The 16349-nt window shown below is 38.8% G+C and overlaps 1 protein-coding gene across 7 annotated transcripts in view; it reads right to left on the bottom strand.

Annotated features, from left to right (window-relative positions):
* Positions 1-12605, bottom strand: part of HSD17B6 (hydroxysteroid 17-beta dehydrogenase 6) — a 62594-nt gene extending 49989 nt beyond the window's left edge. For 2 of the 7 annotated variants that reach the window (XM_069079777.1, XM_069079783.1), the window contains exons 1-2: positions 11997-12299; positions 2159-2417 (exon numbers count right to left, since the gene is read on the bottom strand). The gene's annotated coding sequence lies outside the window, so the exon portion shown is untranslated. Of the gene's footprint in view, positions 1-2158; positions 2418-11996; positions 12300-12581 lie in introns of those variants that run through there. The other 5 variants (XM_069079790.1, XM_069079794.1, XM_069079808.1 and 2 more) reach the window with 3 other exon arrangements.
* Positions 12606-16349: the final 3744 nt, after the last annotated feature.

Raw genomic sequence — 16349 nt, 5'->3', positions numbered from 1 at the left:
CAATGTTCCAGGAACTATGTTAGGTATTGAGGACACAAGAAGAGCCAAAAGAGACTCCCTGCCCTCAAGAAACTCACAGTCTAGAGGGGCAGACAATATGCAAACAAGTCCATACAAGCTGTATATAGCAAATAACCAATAGGGGTAGGCATGAAAATTAAGAGGTATCTAGAAAGGATATCCTGTAAAAGATAGGATTCTTGCTGGGATTTATTCCTGGGAAACCAAGAGACGGAAATAAGGAGGGATAGCATCCCAAGCATAGGGGACAGAGAGAGAAAAAGCCCAGAGCCAAGAGACAGAGTGTTCTGTTTGTGGAATACTGGTGACAGATATATGACTATGTATGTATTCACTTAAGGTATACAATGCATCAATCTGACCACAGCCCCCAAGAGCAAATACAAATATGCTTGGAATCTTCAGTCTTAGGAGAAAATGTAGACCTCTTGCTAATGATCACTCCTCTACTTGTGTCCTTGATCCCATCTCCTCTAGAATTGGGCCTTTTTGATCATTCCTTCTCTTTCCTTAATTTTCAACTTCTCCTTATCCAATGGCTCCTTCCCTGTTGCTTACAAATATGCAATTCGGTCTATCTCCCTCATCCTTAAAACTCATGTCATTTGATCTTCTTATTGCTGCTGGGTTGTTCCTTAGTGTTCAACTCTTCAGAATCCCATGGATCATAGCATGCCAGGTCGTTTTATGCTCCACTTTCTCTTGAACTCTGTCCAAGCTCATGTTCCTTGTTTCTATGACACTATCTATCCATCTCATCCTCTGCCATCCCCTTTCCCTTTTGCCTTCATTCTTTCCCAAAATCAGGGTCTTTCCCAATGAATCCTATCTTCTCATTATGTGGCCAAAGCATTTAAGCTTCAACTTTAATATTTGATGATCTGGTAAAGAGCCTGAATTAATTTCTTTTTAAGTATTGACTGATTTCTCCTCCTTGCTGTCCAAGCGACATTCAAAAATCTCCAGAACCAAAATTAAAAATGTCAGTTCTGAGGCACTCAGTATACCTTAGAGTCCAACGTTCTAAGCCATACATTGCTACTGGAAAACCATAGATTTGACTATGTGGACTTTTATTGGCAAAATGATATCTCCTCTTTTTAATGTGCCATCCAGATTTTCCATAACGTTTCTTCCAAGGAGCAAGCATCTTTTAATTTGATTTGATCTCACTATCCCCTAAAGTCATTGTCCTATCTCCTTCCTCCCTTTTAAAATGAAACTGAAAGAAAAATGCATCTGCCCTCATCCCCTTCACTTTCTCATCACTGGCTCACTTCCCACATCCTTGGGATCTGACTTCCAGCCTCATCAGTCAACTGAAACTGTTCTCTCCAAAACTACTCATGCTTTCTGAACTGACAAATCCAGTGTTCTTTTTTCAATCTCCTTCTCGACATATCTCCAGTATTGGGTACTATTACCAGGGCCTACTTCCTCCCTGGGTCTTTATGACACTGCTCTCTTCTGGTTCTCATTCTAGTCACTTCTCAGTCTCTTTCATTGCATCACCATACACATCTCATCCACTTTGCATTGATGTTCTCCAGGGTTATGTTGTAGTCCTCTTCTCTCCCTATTCTCTCTCTTCATAATCTGTCAGCCCCACTGGGTTCAACCATCATCTCTTTGCAAATGACAATCACACCTATATATCCACTCCTAGTTTCTCTTCCTGGCACATAATAAGGGATGAATAAATGGTTGTTGATTGGACTGAACTCCAGGCCCATGTCACCAACTGGACATCTCCTATCCTATAGGTCTCTCAAACTCAATACATCCAAAACAAAATTCATTATCATTCTTCCTAAATCCTTTTCTCTTCCTAATCTCCCTGTTTCTGTTGAGGGCACCACAATCCTTCTAATCACCCAGTTTCCCAATCCTGAAGATATCCTCAATTCCTCACTTTCACTCTCTCCTCATATCCAATCAGCTGCCACATTTTATCAATTCTTCCTTGACAAGATCTCTTAAGTCTGTCCCTTTTACTTCACTCCCATGGCAGCTGTCCCAATTTAGGGCCTCATCTACTTGGAGGATTGAGATACTGTCCTTGATCCCATTCCCTCTCCCCTAGATGGATAGATGAATGGATGGATGGGTGGATGGATAAAGTATAACAATAGTTAACCTTAGACAATCTGAAAAAGCTTCTACTCAATACTTGGAACAGCAGTATGGTGCTGAAAGGAAAGCAAGTCTCTCCACCACACTAGAGACATTGACAATCCTCCCCCTGCCTTTCTTCACCATTGGTATCATTGTCATTGTCACCTCAATTAATCCAATCAGGTTTACATTCAGTGTCTTCAGGAGGTTCTCCCTGGTCATGAACTCATTGGAAACATCTAGGAAGATAACTCCTTCACTGTTGATGAGGCCCCAGAGTCCTACAAAAATGTAAATCAAAATGGCAAGTCCATTAAAATGTAGTATTGGAAAGGGTTGTTAAAGAACACCTAGACTAACCTTAGGTATAGACTAGAATATATTCTAACCCTAATCAATTTAATGAGGGGCAGTAAAGTGTAGTAGAGAGAGCCTTGGTGTCAGGAAGGCCTCCGTTTGGGCCCTGCCTATGATAGAAATTAGTCGTATGATCATGAACATGATCCTTAAAATCATTAGATTACAAGCTTCTTGAGGGCAGGGACGGTCTTTTGCCTCTTCTTGTATCCTTAGCACATAACATAGCACCTAGTACACAGCAGGGGCTTTGTAAGGTTTATTGATTGATTGACTGAAAAAGTTACTCAACCTCTTAGTTCTAGGCAACTCTAAAAGACTATAATTTACAAACAAGTTGCTTATTTCCATTGGTAGTTTCCTACACAAGTGAGTTCCCAACACAGATGAAATCACAGATCATAGACTAATTAATGGATCAATTAATTGATTTAATAAGGAATCTAGCATACCACCCAGTACAAAAATTCCCTCTAGATTTGGAGCCTAGTCCAAGAATATATTTAGAAACACAACGGCTTATTGCTGGTCTATAAAAAATAATGAATATGATTACTACTGAGAAGCACGGGAAATGCATATACAAAATGAAGTAAGTAAAACCAGGAAAGCAACATACAAGACTAGAACAATATTAATGGAAAGAATAACAAAAAACAGTGGAAACTAAAGGATACAAAATTATAATGACCAAGTTTGGCCACAAAGAAGATATGTCAAAAGACACCTCTGTTTCCTTTGCAGAGGTAGGAGGACTTCTGATATGTTGGTTAGTTTTGCTAAATTGTTTTCTTTGCTTTTTTTATTCTTGTTAATAAAGAATGGTTCTCTAGAAGCAAGTGGAGAAAGTGGCAGGTAAGGAAATGTGGATGATGTAAACATTTTTAAAATTAGATTTTTTTCATGGAAAAATAATTTTTAAGGAGATGGACACATTGATGTATTATTGGTGGATCCGTGAATAGATAATCATCCTGGAAAGCAATTTGGAATTGTATAATAAATAAAATTATTCCATTTCCAGGCTTTTGTAGTGGACCCAGTCATTGTGGTTGTGTGATTTTCTCCATCTTCATTCAGCAATATGTGTATAGGAGTGAAGGTGGGGAATGGAGAGAGTGAGGTAAAGCTGACAGATTGGCTGGTAGTAATCTACAATGTGATTGGGAGCTAGGGATTCAATTAAAAACATCTGTACAACACAATGTTGTCAATCTCAACTGTCCTCTTGAGATAATAACAAAATGAAAGATTTTTAGAGGCAAAATAGACATTTAAATATTAAAAAGATGTAGAAAAACGTTTTTGAAAAGATGTAGAAAATAATTCCACACCTAGAAAAAGTCTTAAGGCTTGAATTTTTCAGGTGCCTATAAAAAGACCAGTGAAACAATAAACTTGCCTGAATATACATACTGATTCCATATCAGATATGATAGGAGGCAACTAGATGGCACCAGGTCTGGAGTCAGAAAGATTCTTCTTCCTGAGTTCATATCTCACCTCAGACACTTACTAGCTATGTGACCCTGGGCAAGTCACTTAACCCTATTTGCCTCAGTTTCCTCGGCAAATCACTCCAATATCTCTGACAAGAAAACCCCAAATGGGGTCACAAAGAGTCTGACATAACTGAAAAATGAATAAATAACAAAAGATTATGACCCCAACAGGAAGGGAAGGAAATAAGCATTGACATCTTACTAAAACATTTAAGCCTGCTGACAACTATTTTTTAACTAATATTCTCATCCTCCTAACAACCTTGCAAAGTACATGCTGTTATCATTCCCATTTACAGTTAAGGAAACTGAGACAAACAGAGGTTAAGTGAGTTATAAAGAATCATATTGTTAGTAAACTTCTGGGACTAGACTTGAACTCAGGTCTTCCTGACTCCAAGCATGCTAAGCCCATGTAACAGCAAGCAAAGAAGTAGTTAACACCTTGTTTCAGTTCCTGATTGTATCAAGTATTAAGATCCAGAACTTGTGAATCCCACAACTTATGAACCCAAGAACATGTGAGCTCCTGCAACAGGAAGGTGAGGAGCTAATAATAAGGAGAAGACTAGGCTGGAGAGAGCAGAACTGATAAGGCAGCTCTTGTGGTGGAGGAGAGAACTTGTGGTATCCCAGCACTCTGTGTTAATGTTTGATTGTGATACTTTCTACAGAAGACCTAGGACATCACTGGAAGCCCTGAAAGAGCATTTTCTGGTTGTCTGTTTACAGAAGTCCTGGAAGAGGGCTTTGGAGGTCCTGGGACTTTACTGATAATTAACATTGACCCCTTGGACTTTGTTTGTGGGTCTGTGTTGATTTTCATGTTGATGATTTGTACAGACCTCTTGGACCTTGTTTCTGGGTCTGTGTTGATTTCTGTATTGATGATTTGTGCTGACCTCTTGGACCTTGTTTCTGGGTCTGTGTTGATTTCTATACTGATGATTTGTGTTAAGTTCTCAGACCTTATTGTTGGGTCTGTGTTGATCTCACAGGCAGATAGTGAATTGATGATGGTGCCGGCAATGCGGATGAATATCATTGTGGCTCTGTTAAGCTTTGTCTTCCCAGAAACCGGAATTGTGAAGGACTTGAGGTGGACTGAACACTGTGAGCTTCAATATGGAATGGGAACTAGACAAGGAACTGGAAAATGAACTGGGAGCTGCCTGTCTTTGAACCCAGGTAACAGTTGTGTAGATTTGGGCAGGAGCTGGGACCATGGAAGATGGACCAAGGAAGCTGACAGCCAACCTGAGTCAAGATGAAAAGATCTCTTCTTGGGTACCTGATGCTGACTGAGAAGATTATGATTTACTATGACCTAAGGGTGGAGAACTTTGTGCTTTATATCCTGTACTTTTTCAGGATGATTGAATAAAGCATGATTGGAAAAAAAATCTCCAGTTAAAAAGAAGGAAGACTTTTTGACTGAGAGATTAAGACAATGTGACCAAGGGGTGGAGAACCTTGACCTTTGAATTTTGTGTCCATTAAGGAGGCTTGCCTCCTTAAGGATGACTGAGTTAAGTTCTGACTGAATGATTATACTTTGTGCCCCTTAAGGAGCTTCCTTAAGGATAACTCAATTGAGGGCTTACTAAATGATTGAGTTACTAAATGAATGTAATCTTTTCCTTAAAACTATGTGACCATTGTGGTGATAAACTATGGGGCCACGTTAGTGATAAGTTAAGTCATAACATTGTGAATGCTGTACTTTGATTTCTGTGAATGTTTTGCCTTAACTTATTGCTGAATAAATAGTGAATTCACTATACTATATAATGAGAACCTTGAAGCTGTTCACAGCAGCAGTCTTCTGGAAAGCTGCATGTGCTTGACTTTATAGCCCAGTGCTCAATCTACTGTGCCATCTAATTGCCAGAAGTCTGGGAAATGGAAGTAGCTGAAATCTGGAGTGATCACAAGGAAGCAAAGGTGATCACAGATTTGGATCACAAAGCCCAAGGCTACACAGAAAATAAGTACCAGGGCTAGCATGTAGATACTTTTCCTTCTATACCAAATCTCACACTTTTTCCATCACATTTTTCTACCCCATTGAAGAGCAACAGACAGTTGGTACACCCTAGTCACAACCATGTAAAACTCAACAAGCAATTACTAAATTCCTACTTTGTGCAAAGTACTATGGAAACAATCACAAAAATGAAAAATATCCCTAACCCCAAGTCACTTGCATTCCACAACATGTAAAAAAAAGTAAGCTAATTTGAGCAGAAATTGGAAATGCTCACAGTCAAAAGGATCATGAAAGGTTGCCCATGTGAGGGGGCACCTAAGCTAAGCTTTAAATGATGCTATAAGGCATTAATGCATTCTAGCCGGGAAGGACAGAAACCCTGTGCATGGGCTCAAAGGCAGGTGGTAGAATGCCAAGTGCAGGAAAACAACAAATAGGCCACTTTCTGTGGGATACAGGCTACATGAAAGGAAGTCATACAATAAAGTATGGAAAGGTAGTCTGCAGTCAGCTTGGAAAGGGTTTCCCCTTGCGAGCTGAGGACTTTATATATTATCTCAGAGGCAATGAGTCACTGGTGTTTCCGGAGCAAGAGAGAGGTCAGGAAGATTATTTTGATAGCCATGTAGAATATAAATTGGAGAGAGGGAGAGATTGAAAGCAGAGGTACCAATCAACAGACTATTACCATGGTCCAAGAGAACTAATGACGGCCTGAACCAGAGTGGCCAGTCATATGAATAGAGAAGAGATAGAGAAGAGAGATACTGAGGAGGCAGATTTAACAAGTCTTGGCAACTGACTGAATATGGGTGATGAGTAAAGAATCTAGCATGGTTCTAAGATTGGCAACTTGGGTGACTGGAAAGAAGACAGTGGTGAATTAAAGATGGGCTTAGGAGGCCAAATAATTCATTGTTTTAAATACATTGAGCTTGATAGGACTAAAGGGCATTGTGGGAAAGATGTCCAACAACAGACAGTAAAAAACAAAGAATTTGGAGGGATGTCCATAGGGCTCCATGGATTTTTTTGCTTTTTCATAATAAAAAAATAATTGGACAGGAAAAAAAAAGTGGCAATAAGTTTTTGCCTAAACAATTATCATGCTTACCTTGTGATAAAAATCTGTTTCTGAAAAATACCTTATAAAGCCCATCTTTCTGAACAATCCTGGTCACGTTTTGTAGTGCTTTCAAGATTATGCTTTGAGAAAATTAGGAAATGTAAAATGGATGATTCTGATTACATTTATTTGAAAAGTTTTTGCACAAATAAAACCAAAACAACTAAGATTAGGAGGGAAGATAAAACCTGGGAAACAATTTTTGCAGCCAGAGTCTCTGATAAAGGCCCCATTTCTAAACAATATAGAGAACTGAATCAAATGTATAAGGATACAAGTCATTCTGCAACTGACAAATGGTCAAAGGATATGAATGGACAATTTTCAAAGGAAGAAATTAAAGCTATCTACACTCATATGGAAAATGCTCTAAATCACTATCGATTAGAGAAACGCAAATCAAAACAACTCTGAGGTACCACATCACATCTATAAGATTGGGTAATGTGACAAAACAGGAAAATGATAAATGTTTCAGGAGATGTGGGAAAATTGAAACACTAATGCATTGTTGGTGGAGTTGTGAATTGATCCAATCAATCTGGAAAGCAATTTGGAACTATGCCCAAAGGGTTATAAAACTATGGATTCCCTTTGACCCAGCAATACCACTTCTACGTCTATATCCCAAAGAGATCATAAAAACGGGAAAAGGACCCTCATGTACAAAAATATTTAGAACAGCTCTTTTTGTACAATTGGAAATTGAAGGGATGTCCATCAATTGGGGAATGGTTGAACAAGTTGTGGTATATGAATGTAATGGAATACTATTGTGCTGTAAGAAATGATGAGCAGGGGCAGCCAGGTGGCTCAGCGAGTAAGAGCACCAGCTCCAGTGTAGGGATGACCTGTGGATTGAATTCAGGCTCAGATACTTAGAACCACACCCAGAAATAACTGGCCATGTAACCTTGAGCAAGTTACTTAACCCCAATTGCTTTAAAAAAAAAAAATGATGAGCAATGACTTCAGAAAAACCTGTAAAGACTTATATGAACTGATGCTGAGTAAGGGGAGCAGAACCAGGAGAACATTGCACATTGAAACAGCCACATTGTGCATTGACCGGCCTGGAGAGACTTAACTCTTCTCAGTATTGCAAAGATCTAAGACAATTCCAAAAGACTCATGATGGAAAATGCTATCCACATCCAAAGAAAGAACTTTGGATTCTGAATGCACATCCAAGCATACTGTTTGCTCTCTTTTTCTTTTGTTGTTTTGTTTTGTTTTTTTCTAGCAGTTCCTAATTCTTTACTTCAGGACTAAATTGAAAATTTGTTTCATATGAATGTATAAGTAGAACCTATATCAGATTGCATGTCATCTTGGGGAGGGGGAGAAAATTTACAATGCAAACTCTTATGGAAGTGAATGTGTAAAAATAAAAATAAATTAATTTTTTTAAATATTATGCCTCTAAATCTTTTAATCCCAAAATGGAAACAAAAACCCCAAATCCCCCGTGCTCATTTTCTTTTTTTTTTTTAATTTTTTAAGCAATCTGGGTTAAGTAACTTGCTCAAGGTTACACGGCCAGTTATTTCTGGGTGTGGTGCTGAGTGTCTGAGCCCAGGATTCAGTCTCCAGGTCATCCCAACACTGGAGCCGGTGCTCTTACTCGCTGAGCCACCTGGCCGCCCCTAAGCAACTGGGGTTAAGTAACTTGCTCAAGGTTACACGGCCAGGTGTTTCTGGGTGGGTACTAAGTGTCTGAGCCCAGATTCGATCCACAGGTCATCCTGACACTGGAGCCGGTGCTCTTACTCACTGTGCTCCCAGTGCTCATTTTCTAAAGAAAACTATTAAGCAAATGAAAACAACACAAAAGGTTGTACCTGTCCTCCTAAGTGAAAAAATGAAGTTTTCAAACCCCACATATGCCTTCTTCAAGCTTAAGGATTTAAGAAAAATGAAATAATGTCTCTCTTTCATTCCTACCTTTATTTCCCACACACTCCTTCACCCACTGGGCTGCTGCCATGATGTCCTCAGTCATGGTCACATCCAGGAACCAATTCTACTATGGATTATCCTATAAAAATCTTAATTCCACCCCTTTGAGGTTTCAGGTCCCCAAAAGGACTCTTGCCCTCTGTAAAGCATACAATAAACTTTTACAACTCTGACTCCAAGTTAGCCTGGGCTGAATTCTTTCCAGACTGAATCACAGGCTTTCTGTCTTAGGTAAAAATCAGAGTTTCTGGTGAACCTATTGTGAGCCATCCCTCATCATAATCAGAACCTTAAAAGTTCTTCACAGTGGCATTCTCTGGAAAGCTGCTCATGCTTGGCTTTACACCATTACACAACCAAGTTGCCTCAGTTTCAGAATTCCCTACTTGAGGAGAAGAAAAGGCGTAAGTCTGGGTTGCAGACTGGGAGTTTTACCGGGTACCAAACACAAGGAAGGGAACAATGGTAGCCTACACTTAATGATTTCTGTCTCTCTGACCTCTGGGAAAGAAGAGGCTTGGTCTAAGAGAAAAGGAAGAAAAGACAAAACTTCGCTTAGAGCACAGAATCTCAGTTATTGAGTCTTGTCTGACTCTCCATGTCCACATTTTGGGGTTTTCTTGGCAAAGATCCTAGAGAAATTTGCCGGTTCCTTCTTCTGCTCATTTTACAAATAAGGCTCTGAGACAAACAGGATTAAGCGACAGGTCCATAGTCAAACAAGGAGTAAGCATCTGTGGCCAGACTTGAATTCATAAACATGAATGTTCCTAATTCCAAGCCCAGTGTTCTATCCACTGCCCCACCTAGCTGTCTTGTTTTAGCCATTATTCTTCTTTTAGGTAAATCAGTGAAGACAGAAAGAATGGTTTAACAGCTAAAGAGAGCTTCCATGCACCAGAGTCACTGAGATCACCAACACACTGAAGAAAGAGGTGACTGGAAGATCATGGCAGGAGCCCTGATGCTCAGGCAAAGAATCTACAGAGACCAGATGAGGAACCAATCAGGAACCAAGAGAAAAGGCAGAACTCTAATGGGAATATAGCCATTGATACTAAGGGTAAGGGAGACAACTCTAGAGTTCTTGTGGACCAAAAGCCCAAAGGGGGACTCATTGAGAACACAGGGAAAGAAATGCCTACTGCAAGCTTGAAGCTCTTGCATATGGAACCATGACTGGGAAAATAGATTCTATGAGACCTGACACCCACTGCAGTCTTGCCAAGTTGATTCTACCCTGACTAAAAAACTTAAGAGGTTTATTTAGCATCCAACCCAGACAAGATTGGGACAAGTGACTCCAGACACAAGATCTGAAAGAAAAGTTTCAGTCAGATATGAGACAACACAACTAAGAAAGACTAAAGCCTAATACTAATAGTGTTAATAATCATTAATATTGTAGTAGACACCCAAGAAATAACAGGACAGCAAAGCCAGTTATAATTTAGGAATGTTTATTAACCAGCTGGCGACTGCCTCCCCAATAGGGAAGACAGCATTGATTCTTCTGTAAAATACACTTACATAGAGTTCAGTGTTGCTAATCAACAAAATGTGGTTCCAAGGAGGGGTACCATTTCTAGTAAAGTCTTGGGAACCTAACAAGAACAGACTTGTATCTGGACTAACAAGAACAAACTTATATCTGGGGTATGTTTCTAGCAATACATATGAAAAGTTCCCTCACTATTATGGCCTATTAGGTGGTTTCCAGGGACCCTTCTGGCAGGTTTAGGCAGCTTTGGTGTATAATTTCTGATAGGCACTTCAATATTACCTCATTTAATATTCACAACAATCCTGTAAGATATATGCTATTATTATTCTCCTTTCCCAGAGGAGAAAACTGAGGCAAACAGAAGTTAAGTGATTTGCCTAAGATCACACAGCTAGTGAGGTCTGAAACTTGTTCTTAGAATCCATATGCCTAGATTATAATCCCAATTCCAAAATAGTATCTCTGTCACCCTAGACTAATCCCAACCTCTCAGAAGCTCAGTTTCCTCACCTGTAAAATAGGGGTAACAATATACTACCTAATACATTCCAAATGAGCAAGTATTTATCAAAAACTTACTATATGCAAGGTACTATGTGTATAAAACCAAAAAAAAAAAACCAGCCCCTTCCCTCAAAGAAGAAAACTTTGTAAACACATATGAATGTAAGCAATCATTGCCAAAATATCTCACACCAAAATACATTTAAAGCCTGAGTGAGAAAAAGTCAATTTTGTGACAGCTAATATCTTTTGTTGTATTTCTTGAGATCAACCTTCATATAAGAATACAGATATCTTGCAAAGTTTTTACTCAGACTCAAAGAAAGAAGTATTACTGGCAACATTCTTGTTTAACCATCATCCCTGCCAGAGGAAAATATACTGAGATTTGCATATACTTGCATATACTTGTGAGATTCAAAAATAAGATTTGACATCTAAAGTAAAAGTGACAACCCAAGTCTTGTGAAACAATTTTTAAAGGTCCTTTTTCTCTCATTTTCCAAAACTTGCCCCAGGACTGGCATCTGGTCTTAATTGCCATAATCAAAGAATCCATAAGGAAAAGGATGATTTTAAATTCATTTGCCATGCTAAAATTTCCCATTCCTCTGTTCCCATCTCTCCAAGCCATGCTTCACTCTCACTCCCTTTCATTACAAACAGGACAGTCATTATTAGCTCAGGTCTAAGATTGGAACAGACTTTCTAAATATTTTTCTAATCCCCAACAAGTACTTATCTTGTTCTCAGTTAAATAGTAATTAATCCCTATAAAGACTAAAGTATAAGTTGAGAAAGTTTTAACATCTTAAACCCCAAAGGGTTTGTATATTGTTAAGACCAGAATGAGAAAGAACAATAAATTTTGACCCCCCCCAAAAAAAAACAAATTCATAGATGAACTCTGCAACTTACCAGTGGGGTTATCTGTGGAGGTGGCACTTTACAAGCCCTGTGCTTCGTTGGCTGAAATGTAAAATAAATTGGTTGGATTAGATTAGGGTACCTTCCAGCTCAAACTCATGTGACACTATATAGCTCTTCACATCTACTGGTAAAATTTCAGGCACTGTGCTATGACCACAATCTTGAGCAGAAGGAATTGGCCATCACATTTCTAAGGTCACAGCCTCACTCTGCTCTTCCCTGACCCCCACCATGATATTATAAGTTCTCAAGGTCTTCAGACTGTGATCATATTTTGTGAAGTCCAAGAAACATTAATGGCTTACCCACACTCCTACGTTAATGATTTACCCACACTTCTACTGCTGGGGGAGAAAAGAGAAAAACCCATCATTCAAATATCAAAACAACAGAAAAATATCAATGAAAACTGCAAGAGAAAAGACAGTTAATGGCCTTCCAGCAAGTGTCTCCTGGTACTTATGTTTTGTTTCACTACAAACAAGATCCTTAGTACAACTGGAGAACCTTGTCCTCTGGAGACTTTTAAAAATCAGAAAGACCACTCACCACAACCCTCCCATTTCCCCATACCTTGTCCTCTCCTCTCCCCCAGTCCACTCTCCACAACACATCTGAGCATTCAGGGGTAGATGAAGTCTGACCTGGTAGATACAGACTACTCAATTTTCCTCATCTGTAAAATGGAAGTAATAACAACTGTGGCACTCACCCCACTGTATTATCCTGAGGCTCCAATAACACAAGATCTGTAAATCATTTTGTTAATTTTCAGGCAATATGTGAATGCCAGTTAATATTACCAATATCCAAAAAGTCATTAAATAAAGACAAAATTAACAATATAATGATTTCTAGAAAAGCGTACAGTGTAAAACCAGAAGGTATAAAGAGAACTTTTTTTTTCAGATTACAGGTAACACAAGGTACAATGGTCAAATAAAGGGCACCTTTGAGTTAGCTCCAGGTTTCAAGAGCCCTCACCTGGGCACAGTACAAATCATCACCTTGATGCCTTTCTCCTCCCCCAGAGCCTTTTTCTTCCTCTAAACTGGTTTTTAAGTGTTTGGGTTGGGTTTTGGTTTTTAAACAACATCCCCCTCTTGTGGTGAAAGTTAGTCTTGTCTCATTCTGTCCCATCCTGGGCTTCCTAGGCTCAGAGCCCAGTGGTCCATGAATCCACATGACTAGTGGAAAGGAAAAGACCATTTATATGCTTTTCTTAGCTGAGGTGCAAAGCACATACTACAGTGAAGGACAAAATTATCTTGTCTTTATTTTGCATATGTTTGCCATATGTTTGTCTATGTATGCAATGATAATATAATAACTAACATTTATGTATTGCTTTAAAGTTTACAAAGTAATTTACATGTCATCTGATTTGATCTTCACAATAACTCTGTAAAGGAGCTGCTATAATTACCTTCATTTTGCAGATGAGGAAACCAAGACTGAGATAAGTGAAATGACTTTCCCAGAGTCATAGTGTCTGAAGCAGAATTTTAACTCCTTCCTGACTCCAAATCTGGCTTGGTACTACCTACCTGCCTCTAATGTTACAATGTAAGTTCTTTGACTGCAACAGCTAGGTAGTGCCGTGGATACAGCACTGGCCCTGGAGTCAGGAGGACCAGAGTTCAAATCTGGCCTCAGACATTTGACACTTACTAGCTCTAAGACCTTGAATAAGTCACTTAACTTTGATTGCCTCTCTAAAAAAAAGAAGAAAAGAGAGGATTTGTGGGAAATCCTTGCATCTGAAGCAACTTTTACAGAATGAACCAAGTATAATAGATGGTATAGTAGAAAGAACCCTGAACTTAGAGTCAGGAAATTTAGATTTGAAACCCAGTTCTTATACTTGCCATCTAGGCAACTATGTGTTTCCTTTTATCATAGTGATAATAGCAAGGCTTAATAGATATGAACCTGGTCAAGCCTAGGCAAGAAGTACAATGTTCACTCATGGATTTGATCCCAATATTGAAGAGTATGAAAGTTTTATCTATTTTTTTATATTTTAATCAAATATTTTATTTACTTCTGATGTACATCATTCATTTCCGCAAGGTTTTGAGTTACAAATTTTCTCCCTGTTCTTCCCCTACCCACCACCCTAAAATAGCAATCACACTGGATATCCCCTCCTTCAGTCTGCCCTCTCCCATATCTTCTCCCATACCCCCTCCAACTTTCCAGTAGGGCACGGTGGATCTCTATGCCCCAGTGCCTGTATATCTTATTTCCCAGTTACATGTAAAATAGTATTAATAATAGTATATATTATATATACTATATATATATTTTAAACATTTGATTTTAAAACCTTGAATTCCAGATTCATTCCCTTCCTCCCTTGTCACCCACCCTTACTAGGAAGATAACTGATTCAATATAATTTGTACATGTGTAGCTAATGCAAAATATTACCATAGTAGATATATTGTAAAAGACTGATTATATTTCCCTCCCTCCTATCCCATCACCCACTTGTTCTATTCTCTACTTTGATCCTGTCCCTTTTCAAAAGTGGGTACTTCCAACTTCCCTCCCCCCCAATCTGCCCTCCTTTCCATCATCCCCCTTCTCATCCCCTACCCCCCTATTCTCCTGTAGGGTGAGATACCCTATTTAGTGTGTATGTCATTCCTTCCTCAAGCCAAATTCAATGTGAATAAGGTTGACCCATTCCCTTTTGCCTTCCTGTTCTTCCCCTCCATTGTAACCATTTTTCCTTGCCTCTTCTATATGAGATAGTTTACTCCATTCTGTCTCTCCCCATCTCCTCTCCTTATATTCTTCTCTCACCTCTTAATTTCACCTTTTAAGTATCATCCCTTCCAATTAAATTGGTCCTGCTCCCTCTATCTATGTATACCTGTACACATATATACACACATTCACATATGTATTCATATGCCCATATACCCACCTATATAGACATTATATATATACATATATATATATATATATTTGCTTCAACTATTTTCATACTGAGAAAAGTTTCATTAGTTACAATTATCGTTTTTCCACGTAGGAATGTAAATAGTTCAACTTTGACAAGTTCCTTATGATTTCTTTTCCCTGTTTGCCTTCTCATGCTTCTCTTACTTCTTGTATCTGAGTGTCAAATTTTCTATTCAACTCTGTTTTTTTCATCATGAATGCTTGAAAGTCCTCTATTCCACTGAATATTTTCCCCTGAAACATGATACTCAGTTTTGCTGGGTAGGTGGCTCTTGGTTTTAATGCCAGCTCCTTTGACCTCTGGAATATCGTATTCCAAGCCCTTCAGTACCTCAGTGTAGAAGCTGCCAGATCCTGTGTTATCCTGATTGTGTTTTAACAATATTCAAATTGTTTCTTCCTGGCTGCTCGTTATATTTTATCCTTGATCTGGAAATTCTGGAACCTGGCTATAATATTCCTAGGAGTTTTCTTTTGGGGATCTTTTTCAGGAGGTGAATGGTGGATTCTTTCAACCTCTATTTTGCCCTCTAGTTCTAAAACATCAGGGCAATTTTCCTTGAGAATTTCTTGAAGGATGATTTCTAGGTTCTTTTTTTTTTTGGTCATGGCTTTCAGGTAGTCCAATTATTTTTAAATTTTCTCTCTTGGATCTATTTTCCAGGTCAGTGTTTTTTCCCAGTGAGATATTTCACATTGCCTTCTATTTTTTCATTTATTTGGATCTGTTTAATAGTATCTTGATTTCTCATAAAGTCACTAGCTTCCATTTGTTCCAATCTAATTCTGAAGGAATGATTCTCTTCAGTGAGCTTTTGAGATTCTTTTTCCATCTGGCAAATTCGGCTTTTTTAGGCATTCTTCTCCTCATTGCCTTTTTGAGCCTCTTTTGCCATTTGAGTTAGTCTATTTTTTTAAGGTGTTATTTTCTTCAGTCAGGTTGTTGACTCTCATTTCATAAATTTCTTGCATCATTCTCATTTCTCTTTCCAATTTTTCCTCCACTTCTCTTATTTGGTTTTAAAAATCCTTCTTAAGCTACTCTATGGCCTGTAACCAGCTGTAATGGGAATGTAAATTTTAAAGATCTTCCTTCCCTGCCCCTAGGCTAAAGTGCACCTGGAGCCTCTGGTAGGAGGCTTGTTTTTCAGTAGATACTTTTTGATTGGCCAGTGGGTCCAAAAGGTTGTTACATTCTCTGAGCCAGGAGAAGGCTGTATAAGCCCTGATGTGAGGCTTTGTTTTGGGGCTCACTTTGAGAAGTGTTCTGTGATTTGATATGGATTCTGGGAAGTGGTTGTCCAGAGCCCCCTGGCTTTGAAAAACCCAGATGTTGAAACCCAGATGTTGATTGGGTATGGATGTAATGGT

The sequence above is a fragment of the Petaurus breviceps genome, unplaced genomic scaffold (genome assembly GCF_028583685.1).
Source record: "Petaurus breviceps papuanus isolate PSGF00001 unplaced genomic scaffold, PetGlider_PUasm1.0 154, whole genome shotgun sequence".
NCBI classification, from domain to species: Eukaryota; Metazoa; Chordata; class Mammalia; order Diprotodontia; family Petauridae; genus Petaurus; species Petaurus breviceps.
The sequence above is the reverse complement of the archived record's forward strand: the minus strand, read 5'-3'. Positions and strand labels throughout refer to the sequence as shown.